At 41.8% G+C, this 17,557-nt stretch overlaps 1 pseudogene; it reads right to left on the reverse strand.

Moving 5' to 3' along the window:
* Positions 1 to 16,827: 16,827 nt before the first annotated feature.
* LOC123458836 lies at positions 16,828 to 17,273 on the reverse strand (annotated as a pseudogene).
* Between the last annotated feature and the right edge of the window lie 284 nt (positions 17,274 to 17,557).

Consider the following 17,557-nt stretch of genomic DNA (forward strand, 5'->3'; position numbering starts at 1 on the left):
AGGACCCTACCAGTCAGTAGTTTGAGATGTCTGGAGTTTCCAGGCATCACATGCCTGCATAGAAAGTTGGTTCCAGCTGGGCGTAGTGGCACACGCCTTTAATCCCAGCATTTGGGAGGCAGAGGTAGGAGGATCGCCATAAGTTCAAGGCCACCCTGAGACTACAGAGTTAATTCCAGGTCAGCCTGGACCAGAGTGAGACCCTACCTCGAAAAACCAAAACAACAACAACAAAAAAGAAAGTTGGTTCCTCTGTCCTGCCTGTCACACAGCCGAACTACACCTAGAAGCAGATACCGTCTGACCTGACCTGCCTTACTGAGCAACTAAGTGGGCTACCCAGTGAGTTAGTTGATCACATACTCAAGAGTCTCTAAGAATTAGTGATGGAGCCCTCTAAATATTTATGCTTATTCTCATGTTTGGATAGAGAAGCTTCTTTTTGAAAATGGCAGTGACTATTTGAGAAACTCCAAACTAGTCAAAGTCTGCAGAGTAAGTGTCTGTTGAATGTTCATCGCTCAGGGAACATTATGGACTATGGAACAGAAGTATAGAACATCACGAAAATATGGAAGAGTGCTTTGGAATGCTATCATCTGGACATTTGGACAGCTGTACTTATAACCTTTGCCTATATCAAGCACATTGATCACCTCAGAGGGAATAGGAGATAGTTTATTCTGGAGGTGAACATGAGTGAACATGAGTGACTATGGCCCAGGAACACAGATTCAGGTTACCCCAGATTCCATGTTCTAATGTGTTAGCACTGTCATGATCTTTTTTAAACTTATAGAACAAAAGAAAGTCATAAACAAAGCTACCTTTCAGGTATATTGGTAGAAACAGCAGGTAGGTGGGTATGGCAAAGCACAAACTTCTCTTCTAGTGGTCTCATGCTATCTGTTGACATTTTTGTCTTTCAGGCTGGTGAAGCTGGAGAATATTTTAATAGGATTTATTTGGTCACAGGATGTTAGGTCAGATGCAGAGGTGGATATGAATTGGCCATAAAGGGGATAAAATAGCCAATTTGGATGTGTACTTGTAATATCCTAATCTTTCTACATTGAAATTCTAATTAGGTGCATAGTCTTGTAGGATATTCAAAGGAGGCTCAGCTTTTTCCCCCAGGAACTTTAGTTTACAACCCTCAGCAGCTGTTGCTGCCCTCACAGTATTGGGCCTGACAACATTTCATCATGAATGATGAAGAACGGACTGAGAGAGAGAGAGAGAGATCAAAATAAAAGAACAGGGAGTAATCAGAAAGAAGGGCTTCATGAAGGTGGAGGAACCGGACTGGGGAGACAACAGAAGGTAATGAGAGAGGATTACAATCAAAATGAGGCAGTTATGGTTACCTCTTTAGAGTGGGGAGTGGATTAGAAATTGGCTAGGCATTTGATAGTAAAATAAACAGTTTCTTTTTTCTTAGATAAAAAAGAAAATGTTTTTGAGCATATAAGGGGGAATCTGAGAAGTGAATAAGATCACAGTGCACCTAGATACATGGCATGGTATCTGGCTTTTCCTTATCTCTTCTTCCCAAAAGTTCTCCTTGCCTAGAAAGCTGTCGTAATCTGTTACTAAGACTTCTAGGTGCCTGAACCCCTGGCATGGGAAGTGGACTGTCCGATTAGCCCTATGCAGTTGATTCCCAAGGAGATTTGAATCACTCACCAGTGGTTATCTCATTTCTTGGAACCCTTCCTGCTATACAGAATCTCTATCTTCTTTCCTTCTCATATGCCCTATGATAAAATCTAAATCTCAGCCTGAGAAGATGGTTCAGTGTTTAAAGGTACTTGTTTGAAAAGTCTTGCAGCCCAGATTCAATTCCCCATTATCCAAGTAAAGCCAGATACACAAAGTGGCACATACATCTGGAATTTGTTTGTAGTGGCAAGAGGCTCCAGTATGCCTATTTCTCTCCCCTTCCCTTTCTCTCCTTCCTTCTTTCCTTTCCTCCTCCCTTGCAAATAAGTAACAATTAAAAAAAAATCTCATTCTCTCTGGTCTGTTGATTTCATTCATCAAATTCAGGCCCCTGATTCAGTGGAAGTTCTGTGTGTCTGTACATGTCCAGCACTCTAACTCCTGGGTTAAAAGCCCAACCAAGAGCCAAAAATGACTCTTTTTGCTCTCAAAGACATGGTGAATTCCCATATCAGAAATACATTATATCAGTGTATGAAAATTGTCAATTAAAAGATTAAAAAAAAAGAATTGGGGTCAGGCATGGTGGCACACGCCTTTAATCGCAACACTCGGAGGCAGAGGTAGGAGGAATGTTGTGAGTTCGAGGCCACCCTGAGACTCCATCGTGAATTCCAGGTCAGCCTGGGCTAGAGTGAGACTCCACCTCGAAAAAAAAAGAGAGAGAGAGAGAGAGAGAGAGAGAAAAGAATTGGGGGAAAATCCCTTCCATTAATCCTATGACACTAGTTGGATGACAAAGAAGCAATAGCAATGAGGTGGTTAAATTATTGTTGTTGTTATCATTATTTGTTTTTAACGAGCAGGGAGAAAATAACTCCAAAGATTTGACTCTAGGTTAGCTTTATTGTCAAGCCTGTTAACCCCAGTTTATACCCAACTACAATTGAGGTTTTCAGAGTTTCATTGATTTCAGTAAAAAGTCTGAGAATGTGGGGAAAGTGCTTTAATTAAAAAAAAAAAAAGGTTGGCCAGGTGTGGTGGGGCACGCCTTTAGTCCTAGCACTCAGGAGGCAGAGGTAGGAGGATTGCCATGAATTCAAGGCCATCCTGAGACTGCATAGTTAATTCCAGGTCAGCCTGGGCTTAAGCAAGACTCTACCTGGGGCGTGGGGGCTGAGGGAGGGGGGGAGAAAAGAAAAGAAAAGAAAGCAATAGTATACCAGATATTTCCTAAATAAAATCATTTGAAGTTGATTTCAGGTAGGGATGGTGTCAGTTCCAGTTAATGATGAAACACACAAGAATTTCCAAAGTCAGGCAAATGTCAAGCAAAATGAAAAATGTCCTTGTTACTACCACCAATCTTTTTCAAGAACACCAATTGTTCTTGACTGGCAGGGCGTGGCTTCTCCCTGGGAGCACGACTTTATTGAAAACGAGAGTCAATCTTTCCTTCTTTTCTTTTTATTTCTAAGGAGGTGGGAGGCAGAAAGGGCAGAACATGCAAATAAATCAAGTGGAAAGACGTGGAGCTGGAGCCCCTGCTTTAGACAAGGAAGCTGAACCAGCTTGCTATTTGGTATACAGGCCCTTAGAAATGTTAATTTTACTACTGGATAATGGGTGCCGGTTCATCTGAACTCCTGGCAATTATTTCACATCTAATTTGAGATGATGCACAAAAGAAAACGGAGCACTTTTTTCTTAAGCTTGGCACCTGGCAGCTGACAGTGAACTGGTACGAATCTTCCTAGAAATAATGAAGTCTCTTTCTGGCTTCGTGCTTCAGCTGACAGGGTGCTCATAGGCACATTTCTTTCAGTTCTCTCCTGGTGTCTGAGAGACCATGTGGTGATCCAAAGCTGGTTTTGGGCTGCATCTTCCTGGGCCTGCATTATCATAGCCTGTGAGGTGGACGTTTCAATAGTTTGTTATTCACTACTGGGTGTCAGTAGAGGGCTATGACATAAGCTGAGACTTGACTGTGACTATTTCTAGAAGTCCAGTGGGGGAAAAAATACTAGAAATTAAAGGCTATTCCCAATTTCTTGAAAATTGTATGGAGTTCCAGTAATGCCTGCACATTATACCTAGCCACTAAAAAAATGGTTTTCTTCTTAATTCCCAAGGAAGTTGATATTATTTTCACCTGAAAACAGAACTGTGAGACATATAATTCAATTATATTTTAGTTGGTCATATAGCAGGGCCAATTCTTTTTTCTTTTTTTTTTTTTGGTTTTCCAAGGTAGGGTCTCGCTCTAGTTCAGGCTGACCTGAAGTTCACTATGTAATGTCAGGGTGGCTTTGAACTCACAATGATCCTCTTATCTCTGCCTCCCAAGTGCTGGGATTAAAGGTGTGTGCCACCACACCCAGCAACCCCTGAGTCTTGAGCTTGGATATTCACAGAAGAAGTTATGGGATCTGCTTGTCTGCAATTCCAGGCAGACCCTCTTAGGGCCCTGATTGAATGAGAAAAGAAGAAGAGATTGTATTGTTGTTGTTGGTGTGTTTGTGTATAATGTTTTAGTGGTGATAGTGTGTGTCCACCTCTCCCATGGACTCTTCTTTTTTTTGTTTTTGTTTTTCAAGGCAGGATCTCCCAGGCTGACCTGGCACTCACTCTGTATCTGAATTTCTAGTCTGGCTGGCCATGAACTACCAGGAATCCTCCTACCTCTGCCTCCAGAGTGCTGGGATTAAAAGTGTGCATCAGCCACCAGAGGGTGGTAAAGAACCTCCTTGGAGGCAATACCTCTGTAATGTTTGCCAAAGTGCTTCCTGAAAGTGCATTGGAAGTAGGCATCCAGTTGTGGGGTGTTCACATGCTTACTTAAGCTATTCCGGGCACCAATGACAGACTAAAGCAACAATTTCACCCAAGTTTAGCTTGATGAACCAGTGGGTTTATTTGGCTTATTTATAGGAACATAAGAAGGTTGTTTTAAAAATATTTATTTATTTATTTATTTGAGAGAGAACAAAGCAAATAGAGAGAAAGAGAGAATGGGTGCTCCAGAGCCTGTAGCCACTGCAAACTAACTCCAGATACATGCATCCCCTTGTGCATCTGGTTTATGTGGGTCCTGGGGCATCGAACCTTGGTCCTTAGGCTTTGCAGGCAAATGTATTAATCACTAAGGCATTTCCCCAGACCCGAGAAGGTTATTTTTTCTTTTTCTTTTTCTTTTAATAGGAGTGTGGATAACCTTGAAGCAGCAATATCTCCAAAAGGGATCTCACCCCAGCATGCACAATGACCTCACCATAGATGCATAGACGGAGCACCCCTTCAGTTAACTTTCTGCATACTGTGTGCTCTAACACCTTCTGAGACCATGTAAATCAGGGACAGAATTACGTAGAGCAGGCAAGAAGGTGTGGGATAGAGTGGTGGACAACTCAGGTGAAGGTTCTATGAGCCTCCTGACCCCCTCCTTCTATGAGGGAATTCCAGCAGGTCTGATTTTGAAAGTCTCTTTCAAGTAGTCATAGCTGCTCTGATGAGATGGTAATGGTTGTTAGCCTCAGAAGACAGCATTCTCTCCTTTTGGAGTGTGTGTGTGCGTGCATGTGTGTGTGTGTGTGTGTGTGTGTGTGTGTGTGCGTGCATGTGTGTGTGTGTGTGTGATGTGGTGGTGGTGGTGGTGGTGTGTGTGGTGTGCAGCATAGGCATTTGTAGACATGTATAAGTGTCCTATGGTGTCCTATATGCTTGCCTGTGATGGGGTGCATTTCCATGGTGGTTGGAGGGGTCTTCCAGTATCTCCCTAGATGACTCTTCTGCCCATTCTTACTTGAGCCAGAGTTTCTGACTGATCCTGAGCTTGCCCTTGTTTGGGAGCCCTAGTAATTCTCTGGTCTCGCTCATCTATATGATTGGGGTTACAGATATGCATGGCAGCACAGCTGTTCATGTAGGTCATGGGGGTTTCTCAGGCCTCCTCTGGCCCTCGTACTTGTAAAGGAAGTGCTTCTTAGCCGCTGAACCATCTCTCCAACCCAGGAGACAGCAATGTGAAGGAGTTGAAGACAGCTGCTCAGGAATGGGTGATGAGTAGAAGCGCCTGAGCCCAGAACATGTGTCAGGAAGAGCTGTAGACCTCAATCTGGTCAAAGATGCATCATTTGGAACCTTCATCCATTCCCACTGACCACATTTTTTCAGTATTGGAACATGTGATTAAAAACACACTGTACACTTTACTAACTTTTAAAAAACTATTTAAATTTTTTTATTAATTAGTTATGTATTCAGTAAATTAGGTCAGTTTGGTACCATTATTAGGCTCATCCGTGACCTACCCCTCCCCATTGACCCCTCCTTCTTGAGGTAAATGGGTCGTGCATTGTGGAGTTAGCCCACAGTTATTGGTACGATAAATGTCTCTGCATATCATGACCCAACATGTGGCCCTGACATTCTTTCTGCCCCCTCTTCTGCAAAATTTCCCTGAGCCATATTGGGTTCATTTTTGGTCTGCTTCAGTGATGAGGTGCTGGGGGCCTCTGAGGCTCTGGCTCTCTGATTTGGTAACAGTTGATTTTTCTCTGTGTTGGTCTCCTTCCCCCTTGTGCTGGTATCCGGTTCATCAGGAAAACAGCACCCTTGCTTGTTTTGCCAATTTTTCTTAGTTTCAGCTGGGACCCTTTTGAGGTATGATGGGGTAGCTCTCTCCTTAGGATCTGCATCTATTTGAAAAAGAGAAACAGATTCTCCAATGGAGAGTAAGTTAGCACCAGGACAAATGAGATAGCCCTTACTTTTTTTTAATAGAGAATTTAATAGGTGTAGGCCCTCTTGTAGCCCATGATTGATGATAGCTTGACATTGGAGAGTGGGCTTATGTTTGGATATGGTTCTGACTTGTTTCCCAGCTCCAGCTATGGTTCTTGTACCACTGAGGGGATCAGTTAGCCAAATCATGAGCAGTTGGTTCCCCACCATGGCTGTGTGCCACTATTGCACTTGTGTGGGCATCACATCAGGTTATTTGCTGCTAAGTAGGTTAGACCATGAGTTTCTTGGACAGATATTGGTCATTTCCCCCCAGTCGCCCATGTAGCACCTTATGGCACTAGATGTGCTGTCTGGTGACTGACTCTGTTCTAGCTTCCAGCCATGCCATTCCATTTTACATGTCAGCTACATATCCAGCAAGTGTCTCGTGGACTAGACACTAGGTTGGATGGTGAGGGAAGGGAGGGCATCGAAGGGGTGGGAAACACAAATCTAGACCCAAACGGCAATGGCACCATAAAATTCTACTTCCTAAAAGGCAGACCAAATGGCTGAACCTTCACCAGGCCCTTACCAGGAACAACTGAACCACAAGACACTGGAGAGGGTAGTACCAAGGCTAACCTTAATCTTCTACATCTTCCCTCCCTCCCTCTCCCTCCCTCTCTGTCTCTCTCTCTCTGTCTCTCTGTCTCTCTCTCCTCTCTAACTCTTGTACATTAGTTATCTTTTACCTCATTTTCTTAGTGGCACTGACCTGTAACTCCCAGTACCAGCATGTGGACTATCATCCACAATGAGCTTTTGATCAGAGAGACCTACAAGGTTTCCTAAAAGACAGACAGATTTCTGTCAGAGTACTTGATGACCCACCAAAGGTTAGTGGTAAGACCCTACTGCCAAAAGATATTTTATTTATTTATTTATTTTTATTAGGTTTGTACTCAGCATATACAATCAATTTGGTACCACTGTTAGCCTCCTCCCTGTCCTCCCCACCTCCACAGAGACCCTCCTCATTGGGGAATGTGGGTTGTGCATTGTGGGGTTGGGCATCAGATATGGGTGGGAGGCAATGTCTCTGTGTATCATGACCCAACATGTGGCTCTGACATTCTTTCTGACCCCTCTTCTGCAAATTTCCCTGAGCCATGTTGAGTTCATTTTAGGTCTGCTTCAGTGATGAGGTCTTAGGAGCCTCTGTGTCTCTGGATATCTGGTTTGGTAGGAGTTGATGGTTGTCTGTGGCTACCTCCTTCACCCTTGTGCTGATACCAGGTTCACCAAGAAAGCAGCACTCTTGCTTATTTCCTCAATTATTCTTAGTTTCAGCTGGGCCCTTTTGAGGTGTGATGGGGTGTCTATCCTCCACAATCAGCTCTTCATCAGAGATACCTACAAGGTTTCCCCAAGGAAGACAGATTTCTGTCAGAGTACTTGATGACTCACCAAAGGTTAGTGGCAAGCCCCTATTGCTGAAGGCACCATATGTTGTTGGCATGTAACATGGAGTGACATGGCTGGAAGCTGGAAGATAGTCAGTCCCCAGACAGTTAGTACATCTAGTGCCATAAGGTGCTACATGAGTGACTGGGGAAAAATAAACAATATCTGTCCAAGCAACTCATGGTCTAAAATACTCAGCAGCAAACAACCTGATGTAATGCTCACACAAGTGCAATACTGGCACACAGCCATGGTGGGAAACCAACTGCTCTTGATTTGGCTAAGTGATCTGCTCAGTGGAATGGGACCCATATCTGGAGCTGAGAAACAAGTCAGTATCATATCCAAAAATGAGCTCACTCTACATTATCAAGCTCCCACCAACCATGGGCTATAGGAGAGCCAGACCTATTAAATTCTCTGTCAATCAAACAAACAAACAAACAAAAACCCCAATGGTTTTCCCATTTATCTGGTGCTAACTTTATTCTCCATTGGAGAATTTGCTTCTCTTTTTCAGATAGACACAGAACCTAAAAGATATTTTATTTATTAATTAGAGAGAAAGAGAGAGAGAATGGGTGTGCCAGAGTCTTTGATCACTGAACTCTGGATGCATGTACCACCATGTGCATATGGCTTACATGGGATCTGGGGAATCGAATCTGGGTCCTTAGACTTCATAGACAAGTGCTTTAACTGCTAAGCCATCTCTCTAGCCCTTTACTAACTTTTATAAAAGATTACAACAATTTGTATGTGTAACAGTCATTCATTAGTTAAATCCTATTGTCTCCTAGCCATGTATGCTAAGTAATATAGTACAAAAACATATCCTAAATACTTTAAACAAATTACATGATGTACTAGATATTTTCACCTTGCACAAGAATTACTTGCTAAATAGCCTGGACTCTGTGGGAGACAAAGCAGTAAGACAGACTGAATTGTCCAGCAAGTTTGCAATCCAGTTAGGAAAATAGAACAAATCTAGGCAATGTTCCTACTTATAGTACTTTAGTTAACAGTAAATGAGAGTATTAAGGCATTCATCATTCACATATTTGTTCAATAAATACTTGTTGAATTTCTATTATTTTCCAGACCATAATTGATGTTAAGATTCAAGGGTGAGCAAAACCAGATCCACTTTTTGCTTTCACAGAATTAATAACTCCTTGGGGAGAGGGATGTAGTTAACTGGTCACACTAGCAATTGTGATGTTAGTGACTGAGATAAGAACTCTCCGACAAATCAAAGCACCCTATCACAGCATATCACAAAGAGATCTCACCTAGGCTTAGTGGCATTGAAAGCTTCTCTGAGGAAGTAACCCTTGAGCTTGGAACTAAAGCAGAACCAACACCATCCAATTGTCACCAGGGTAGGGTTACCTTGGCGATATTACAGCGAGGTGTCAGGGGACATGGAAGAGAGTTTTTAAGGTATTTAACCCAAGTGAAATACTATCTTGGGGTAGGGTCACAATAAAGATGGAGAGTTGTGGGCAGATATAAAGAATATTAAGTAAAATTGATGAATAGAATTTTATTGTGGATGAGACATGGAGCTAGTTGTAATAAAAATTTCCAAACAACACCTAGTTTCCAATCTTTCATGATTAGATAAATTGTGGACTTTTTCCCCATTACTATTTTTAACATTTTTATTGACAATTTTCATACATTTTTAGTGCATTTTGATTATAGTCTTCATTACTTTCTTTTGTTCCCTCCCCTACTACCTTTCCACTGGACCCCTTATTCTTTCAAACTATTCCTGTTCTATTTTTTTAATTTTTTAATTTTTTAATTTTTTTATTAATTAGCTTTGTATTCAGCAAATACAGTCAGTTTGGTACCATTATTAGGCTCATCCGTGACCTACCCCCTCCCCATTGGCCCCTCCTTGTTGAGGTATATGGGTCATGCATTGTGGAGTTAGCCCACAGTTATGAATAGGATAAATGTCTCTGCATATCAAGACCCAACATGTGGCTCTGACATTCTTTCCATCCCCTCTTCTGCAAAATTTCCCTGAGCCATGTTGGGTTCATTTTTGGTCTGCTTCAGTGATGAGGTGTTGGGGGCCTCTGGTTCTCTGGCTCTCTGACTTGGTAGGAGTTGATTTTTCTCTGTGTTGGTCTCCTTCTTCCTTGTGCTGGTACCTGGTTCATCAGGAAAACAGCTCCCTTGCTTGTTTCGCCAATTTTCCTTAGTTTCAGCTGGGGCCCTTTTGAGGTATGATGGGGTGGCTCTCTCCTTAGGATCTACATCTATCTGAAAAAGAGAAGCAGATTCTCCAACACCACAATGTTCCCTGAGCTTGGAGGGGATGACAGCAATGTCTCGTTTAATGCTGAACATTCAACTGTCATTTCTTGGCACTTTGAACAGTTTTGAGTCTCCCAGTAGTCACTATCATCTTCAAAAAGTTTTTTCTAATCAAATATGAGAGCAGTACTAATTGATGAGTGTCAACATAAATATTTAGAGGACAACCTGATTGACATCACATATACATTTAGCAAAACAACAGTAGTATCTTCTCTAGTAGGGTTGACAACCTTGCAAGCCATAGACAGTTGACTACGTTTTCAGTACCAGACATGGAGTCCCTCCCATTGGTTATTCCCACGACAGTCATGGCACTCTTGCGCTGGTGGACACATCTTGCTTGACTGACCAGCTCTGTATCTTGCAGGGTCCTCTGCTGGTTAAGACTGTTGATGACCTTCCTCCCCTAGCAGGCTGGGTAGCACTTTCCTGCCCTGTGTCAACTAGCCTGCAAGGAGGTTTCCACTTCAGGTTCCAGTTTATTTCTTGGTGTCCTGCAACTGAACCATGTAGCGTCCTCAGAGATAGGGTCTTGTCATCTATCTTATCATTTGGTGGGCAGCCAAGAGCACTGAAATTTACCTGCATCGTTTTGGATGCCTTATGGACCTTTTTGACCAAGAACTCACTGGGCAGTATCCCACCTCTGGCACTGGAATTTTTCTGTAACTACATATGGCTTTTGGGCACAGTATTCTCCACCCCTGCAGGGTACTTCTTCCCAAACTCTTTTTTTAAAATTATAATTTGAATTAGGTAGCAAATATGTAATTTTTTATATAGCTTATTCATAAAATCTTTAAATTTTATTAATTCTCCTCCTACCCCATCTACTCTTCCATCTCCCCCCTTTGACCTTTCCACCCCCAGTATTCCATCCCTGTACTTACATACCTTAAGCCCTTCCCTTCTCATGACACCTTTCTAGCTTCCTGGTCTCTACTACTGACTCTTACTTCAACTTACATACAAATCTAAAATTTCAAAGCTAAGGTCTCTATATGAGAGAGACCTTGCAGGGTTTGTCTTCCTCAGCCCGAGTTACATCACTTAACATATATTTTTTTCAGATCCACCGATTTTCTACAAATTTCATTTTTCCTTACCACTAAAAAGATCTCAATTGTGTATACGTGCCACATCTTCATTATCTATTCATCAGTTGATGGACATCTGGGCTGCTTTAATTCTCCTAATTATTGTGACTAGAGCAGCAGTAAACATAGTTGAACAAATATCTTTATTTAAAAAAAGTTCTTATCTAGTAATTGTATAGCTGTGTCATATGGTGGGTCAGTATTTAGCTGTTTGAGAAACCTTCATCCCACAATGGCCGCATCTCTTTACATTCCTACCAAGAGTGAATAAGGGTTCCTCTTTCCTCAAACCCTTGCCAGCATCTGCTGTAATTTGACTTTTTGATGATAGCCATTCTGACTGTAGTGAAGTGGAATCCCAAACTAGCTTATTTTATTTATTAATTTGAGATAGAGAATGACGCACACAGAGAGAGAACACGTATGCACATGCACTCGCGCGTGCGAAAAAGAGAGAGAGAGAGAAAGAGAGACAGAATGGGCATGCATGGCCTTCAGCCTCTGCAAACCAACTCCAGATGCTTGCGCCACCTTGTACATATGGCTTACGTGAGTACTGAGGGATTGAACCTGGGTCCATTGTCTTTTCAGGCAAACACCTTAACTTCTAAGCCATCTCTCCAGACTCCCCCAACTAGTTTTAATTTACATTCTCCTAATGGCTAAAGAGATTGGCCATGTAAAAGTATTTATTGACCATTTGTGCTTTTTCTTTTGGGAACTCCTTGTTAAGTTTTATAGCCCATGTTTTGATTGTGTTGCTTGATTTTTTTTTTTTCCTAAGGTTTTTGAGTGCTTTGTATAGTCTAGATGTTAATCCTGTGTCAGATATATAGCTGGGGAAGGTTTTCTCCCAGTCTGTAGGCTGCTTCTTGACATGAGTGATGGTTTTCTTAGCTGTACAATAGTGTTCTAGTTTCATTAGGTCACATTTGTTGATTGTGTGCCTTGTTTCCAGGGCTACTGGGACCCTATTCAGAAAGTTCTTCCCTTAAGTGTTTCCCCCTATTTTTCCTGTAGTCATTTTAGGGTGTGGGGTCTTCCATTACAGTCCTTGATCCATTTGGACTTGACTTTTGTGCATGGTGAGAAATAAGGGCCTAGCTTCCTTTTTCTACATGTAGGTATCCAGTTTTACTAGCACCATTTATTGAAAATATGTGCTTTTGGCTTCTTTGCCAAAAATCAAGTGTCTATAGTTACATGGACTTATACTGAGATCTTCTGTTCTATTCCATTGATCTACATGTCTGTTTCTGTGCCAGTACAATACTCTTTTCTTTTCTTTTCTTTCTTTCTTTCTTTCTTTCTTTTTTTTTTTTTTCTGAGGTAGGGTCTCACTCTAGCTCAGGCTGATCTGGAATTCACTGTGTCGTCTCAGGGTGGCCTCGAACTCACCGCGATCCTCTTACCTCTGCCTCTCAAGTGCTGGGATTAAAGGCGTACGCCACCACGCCTGGCTCCTGTTTTCTATTATTATGGTTCTGTAGTATAACTTGAAATCACACATGGTAATACCTATAGCAGTATTCTTTTTTAAAAATATTTTATTCATTTTTATTTATTTATTTGAGAGCAACAGAGAGAAAGAGGGAGGGAGGAAAGGAGAGAGAGAGAGAGAGAGAGAGAGAGAGAGAGAGAGAAAGAGAGAAAGAAAGAGGGAGAAAGACAGAGAGAGAGAGAGAGAGAGAGAGATAATGGGTGCTCCAGGGCCTGCAGCCACTGCAAACGAACTCCAAATATGTGCACCCCCTTGTGCACCTGGCTAACATGGGTCCTGGGGAATCAAGCCTTGAACCAGGGTCCTTAGGCTTCACAGGCAAGTGCTTAACCACTAAGCCATCTCTCCAGCCCCCTACAGCAGTATTCTTTTTGCTGGGGATAGTTTTATCTATCTGGGATTTTTATACCTCCATATGAATTTTAAGTTTTTTTTTTAAAAAATTTTTGTGAAGAATTGTTTTGGGATTTTTATTGGAATGTCATAGAATCTGTATATTACTTTTGATAAGATGACCATTTTCATAATATTAATTCTTCCAATCCTTGAACATGGGGAAATCTTTCCATCTACTTGTGTCTGCCTCAATTTCTTTCCTTGTTGCTTTGAACTTTTCACTGAAGAGGTCTTTCATGTCCTTGGTTAGGGGTATCTGAAAATTTTAATTTTTGTGTGGCTATTGTGAATAGGATTACTTCCAAGACTTCTTCCCCAGTTTGTTTGTCATTGGTATATATGAAGGCTGCTGATTTTTGTCTATTAATTTTGTGTCCTGCTTCTTTGCTAAGAATGTTTATCAGCCTTAGGAGATTTTTGGTAGAGTATTTAGGGTCTTTTAAAAATTATTTATTTATTTATTTATTTGAGAGAGAGAGTGAGACTATGTGCATGTCAGGGCCTCCAGCCACTGCAAATGAACCTGATGCAGGTGCCACTTCGTTCATCTGGTTTATATGGGTACTGGGGAATCAAATCTGGATCCTCAGAGTTCACAGGCATGCACCTTTACTGCTAAGCCATCTTTCCAGCCCTAGGGTCTCTTAAATATAGAAGCATCATCTGCATATAAGGCTAGTTTGACTTCTTCTTTTCCAGTATGTATACCTTTTATTTCTTTCACTTCTCTTATTGCTCTCACTAGACTTCCAGTAATATGTCAAATAGCAATGAGAAGTGAACACCCTTGTCTTGTTCCTGATCTTGAAGAATGATACAAGTTATTCTCCATGCAGTATGACATTGGCTGTAGTTATGTTAAATGTAGACTTGTTATGTTGATATATGTGTCCTGCATTCCCAGTCTCTTCAATGTTTTTTTTTTAATTTATTTATATATTTATTTATTTGAGAGCGACAGACACAGAGAGAAAGACAGACAGAGGGAGAGAGAGAGAGAGAGAATGGGCGCGCCAGAGCTTCCAGCCTCTGCAAATGAACTCCAGACGAGTGCACCCCCTTGTGCATCTGGCTAACGTGGGACCTGGGGAACTGAGCCTCGAACCGAGGTCCTTAGGCTTCACAGGCAAGCGCTTAACCGCTAAGCTATCTCTCCAGCCCTCTTCAATGTTTTAATCATGAAGGGGTGTGAGATTTTGTCAAAGGCCTTTTCTGCATCTATTGAGATGACAATACATTTTCTGATCTTGAGTCTATTTATGTGATGTACTATATTTATAGATGTCTATATGCTGAACAGTTGCTGCATCTCTGGAAGAAAGTCTACTTGATTGAGGTGGATGATCTTTTGATATGCTCTTGAATTTGGTTTGCAAGTATTTTATTGAGAATTTTTTGTATCTATGTTTATCAGGGATATTGGTCTACACTTATTTTTTGTTGTGTCTCTATTTGGTTTTGCTATTCGTATAATGACTGGCTTCATGGAAGGGGTTAGGAAGCATTCCTTTGTTTTCTATTTTAAGTCCTTCTATAAAAGTCTGATAGAATTTTAGGACATGGACTTTTGTTTTGATTGAGAGATTTTTCATTATTGCTTTAATGTCATTGCTTGCTATAGATCTGTTTAAATTATTCAACTCATATTGTTTTGACTTTAGTAGTCATATGGTATTTTGGTTACTTTCTCATTGCTGGGAGAAACACTTGACCAGAAGCAGCTTATGGGAGGAAAAGGTTTATTTCAGGCTGACAGATCAAGGTGAAGTTCCATCAGGGCAGAAGAAGCTGGCTCACTTCCATAGATCCATAGCAAAGAACCACAACCAACAGGTAGAAAACATGACCAATCAGAGCTCACAACTTACTCTCTACACACCTTAGGGCTAGACTAAAAGAATCACATCCAGTAATATGAGTTCCCCAGCAAAGCTCAATCCTAATTAAAAAAAAAAAAAATCTATGAGGCTACTGGGACATACATTCAAATTAAAACCATTACATTATGCCCCTGGGCTCCACCAAATCATGATCATCTCACAATGCAAATTGCATTCAGTCCAACTTCAAAGGTCTCCATAGTCTTTATCAACTTTAACACTGTTCAAAGCCCAAAGTCTCATGTGATATTCAAGACAGTTTCATAACTGTGAGCCCTGTAAGATCAAAACACAAGTTATATACTCCCAACACATAATGGCACAGGGTAAACAACAACAAAAAAAGGGCATAACAAAGAGAGACTGGACCAATGTAAAATCAATTATCAGAAGGTGTTGCAGTTAGCTTCATGTTGCTTGAAGAAAACACTTGATCAAGAGCAGCTTTTGGGAGGAAAGGGTTTATTTTGGCTTGTAGACTCAAGGGGATGCTCCATGATGGCAGGGAGAAAGGATGGCATGAGAAGAGGGTGGACATCACCTTCTGGTCAACTTCAGGTGGACAATAGCAGCAGTAGAGTGTGCCAAACACTGGCAAGGGAAAAATGGCTATAACACCCATAAGCCTGTCCCCAACAATACATCCCTCCAGGAAGCTCCAGTTCCCAAGTTACCACCAACTGGGGACCTAGAATTCAGAGCACGTAAGTTTATGTGGGACACCAGAATCAAAAACCACCACAGTAGGCAAATTTTAAATAACCTGCTGTTCAAGTCCAATATCCGTAACCAGGGACAAATCTCTAGATTTTCAATTCCACCTCTCTAACTGGGCTGAGCAGCTCAGGGAAAACTCCATCCTGGCCTAACAGCTCTTCATGGCAGCCAGTCCACAGTCTAAAACATCTTTGGGGCTGTAGAAATGGCTTAGTGGTTAAGCACTTGCCTGTAAAGTCTAGGGGGTCCCAGTTTGAAGTTCAATTCCCCAGTACCCACATAGGCCAGATGCATAAGGTGGCACATGCATCTGGAGTTCATTTGCAGTGGCTGGAGGCCCTGGTGTGCCCATTCTCTCTCTCTCTCTTTGCCTGTCACTCTCAAATAAATAAATAAAATAAAATATCTTTGGGTCTACACTGCAAACCACGATTTGCCTTCATTGCTCCATACAATGGCCTTACTTGCCCTCCAATACAGGGATTTTAATTCTGCTTTACAATGATCCATATCTGTGGCCCTTGAAACTGGTTTGTTTTCATGTGATGGCCTTACTGGGTCTCCACACAGGGATTTTTTTTTTTTTTTTCAAGGTAGGGTCTCACTCTGGCCCAGGCTAACCTGGAATTCACTATGGAGTCTCAGGGTGGCCTTGAACTCACGGTGATCCTCCTACATCTGCCTCCCGAGTGCTGGGATTAAAGGCGTGTGCCACCACGCCCGGCCACACAGGGATTTTTTAAAATTTATTTATTTATTTATGAGAGAGAAAAAAAAAAACAGACAGAGGGGGGGGGAAGAATGGGCATGCCAGGGCCTACAGCCAGTGCAAACAAACTCCAGATGCCTGTGCCACCTTGTGGCATCTGGCTTATGTGGGTCCTAGGGAATCGAACCAAGGTCCTTTGGCTTTGCAGGTGTTTTAACTGCTAAGCCATCTCTCCAGTCCTACACAGGGATTTCTATCATATAATCCAGACATACTACTTTTTTTTTTTTTTTTGAAAAGCCCTTTCTAGCATTAAATGAACCTCGTTGGGTGCCTTCAAGCCACCAGGACACAGGGGCTCCCAACACCCTTTATCTTCTCCTCAGCTCTTCTGCTGAAAAATTTGGCCTTCATGAAGACAGGTTGCTTAGGGAGCTTTCCTTGTCCCAGAACTTAGCAGTAGCCGGATTGTACAACATCAATGATGGGGGCAACTCTGGTCTTATTTTGGGCAGCATTTACTCTCATCTGTTCACTGACCAATGTCCATTATCTGCCAAGGTTGACACCGGAGCAGAAGCTCTGGTGCTTTATTAAGTGGTAATGCCTCATACCGACTTTCCCAGTGTAACCTGGGTGATATCTGTGGAAGTTGATCCTGTGGTGGTGCATGCCACCAGTGTTACCCTGGCCTCCCAGGTGCTCCGGTGCTTGTCCATGGGACTGTGGCCGTGGATCACGTGGCCCCGAAGCTTCTGGGTCTTCCTCAGTCTGTATGGCATGGCAGTGGCCAAAAGGAAAGAGCCAAACATACTACTTTTAAGTACTTATCAGAGAATAAATTTTTCTCCCTTACTAAAAAAAAAAAAAAAAAAAAAAAACTTTTGTGCCTGTGTTTTGCCAGTAGTTTTATTTGTCATAGCCCTAAATTGGAAGCAACTCAAATGTCTATCATCTGGTAAATAAATAAGATAGTTGTAGTATGTCCCCACCATGAAATAATAATAACAAGGAATAAACTGAGGATGCATTCAATAATATGATGCATCTCAAACCTATTATGCAA

The sequence above is a fragment of the Jaculus jaculus genome, chromosome 2 (assembly GCF_020740685.1).
Source record: "Jaculus jaculus isolate mJacJac1 chromosome 2, mJacJac1.mat.Y.cur, whole genome shotgun sequence".
NCBI classification, from domain to species: Eukaryota; Metazoa; Chordata; class Mammalia; order Rodentia; family Dipodidae; genus Jaculus; species Jaculus jaculus.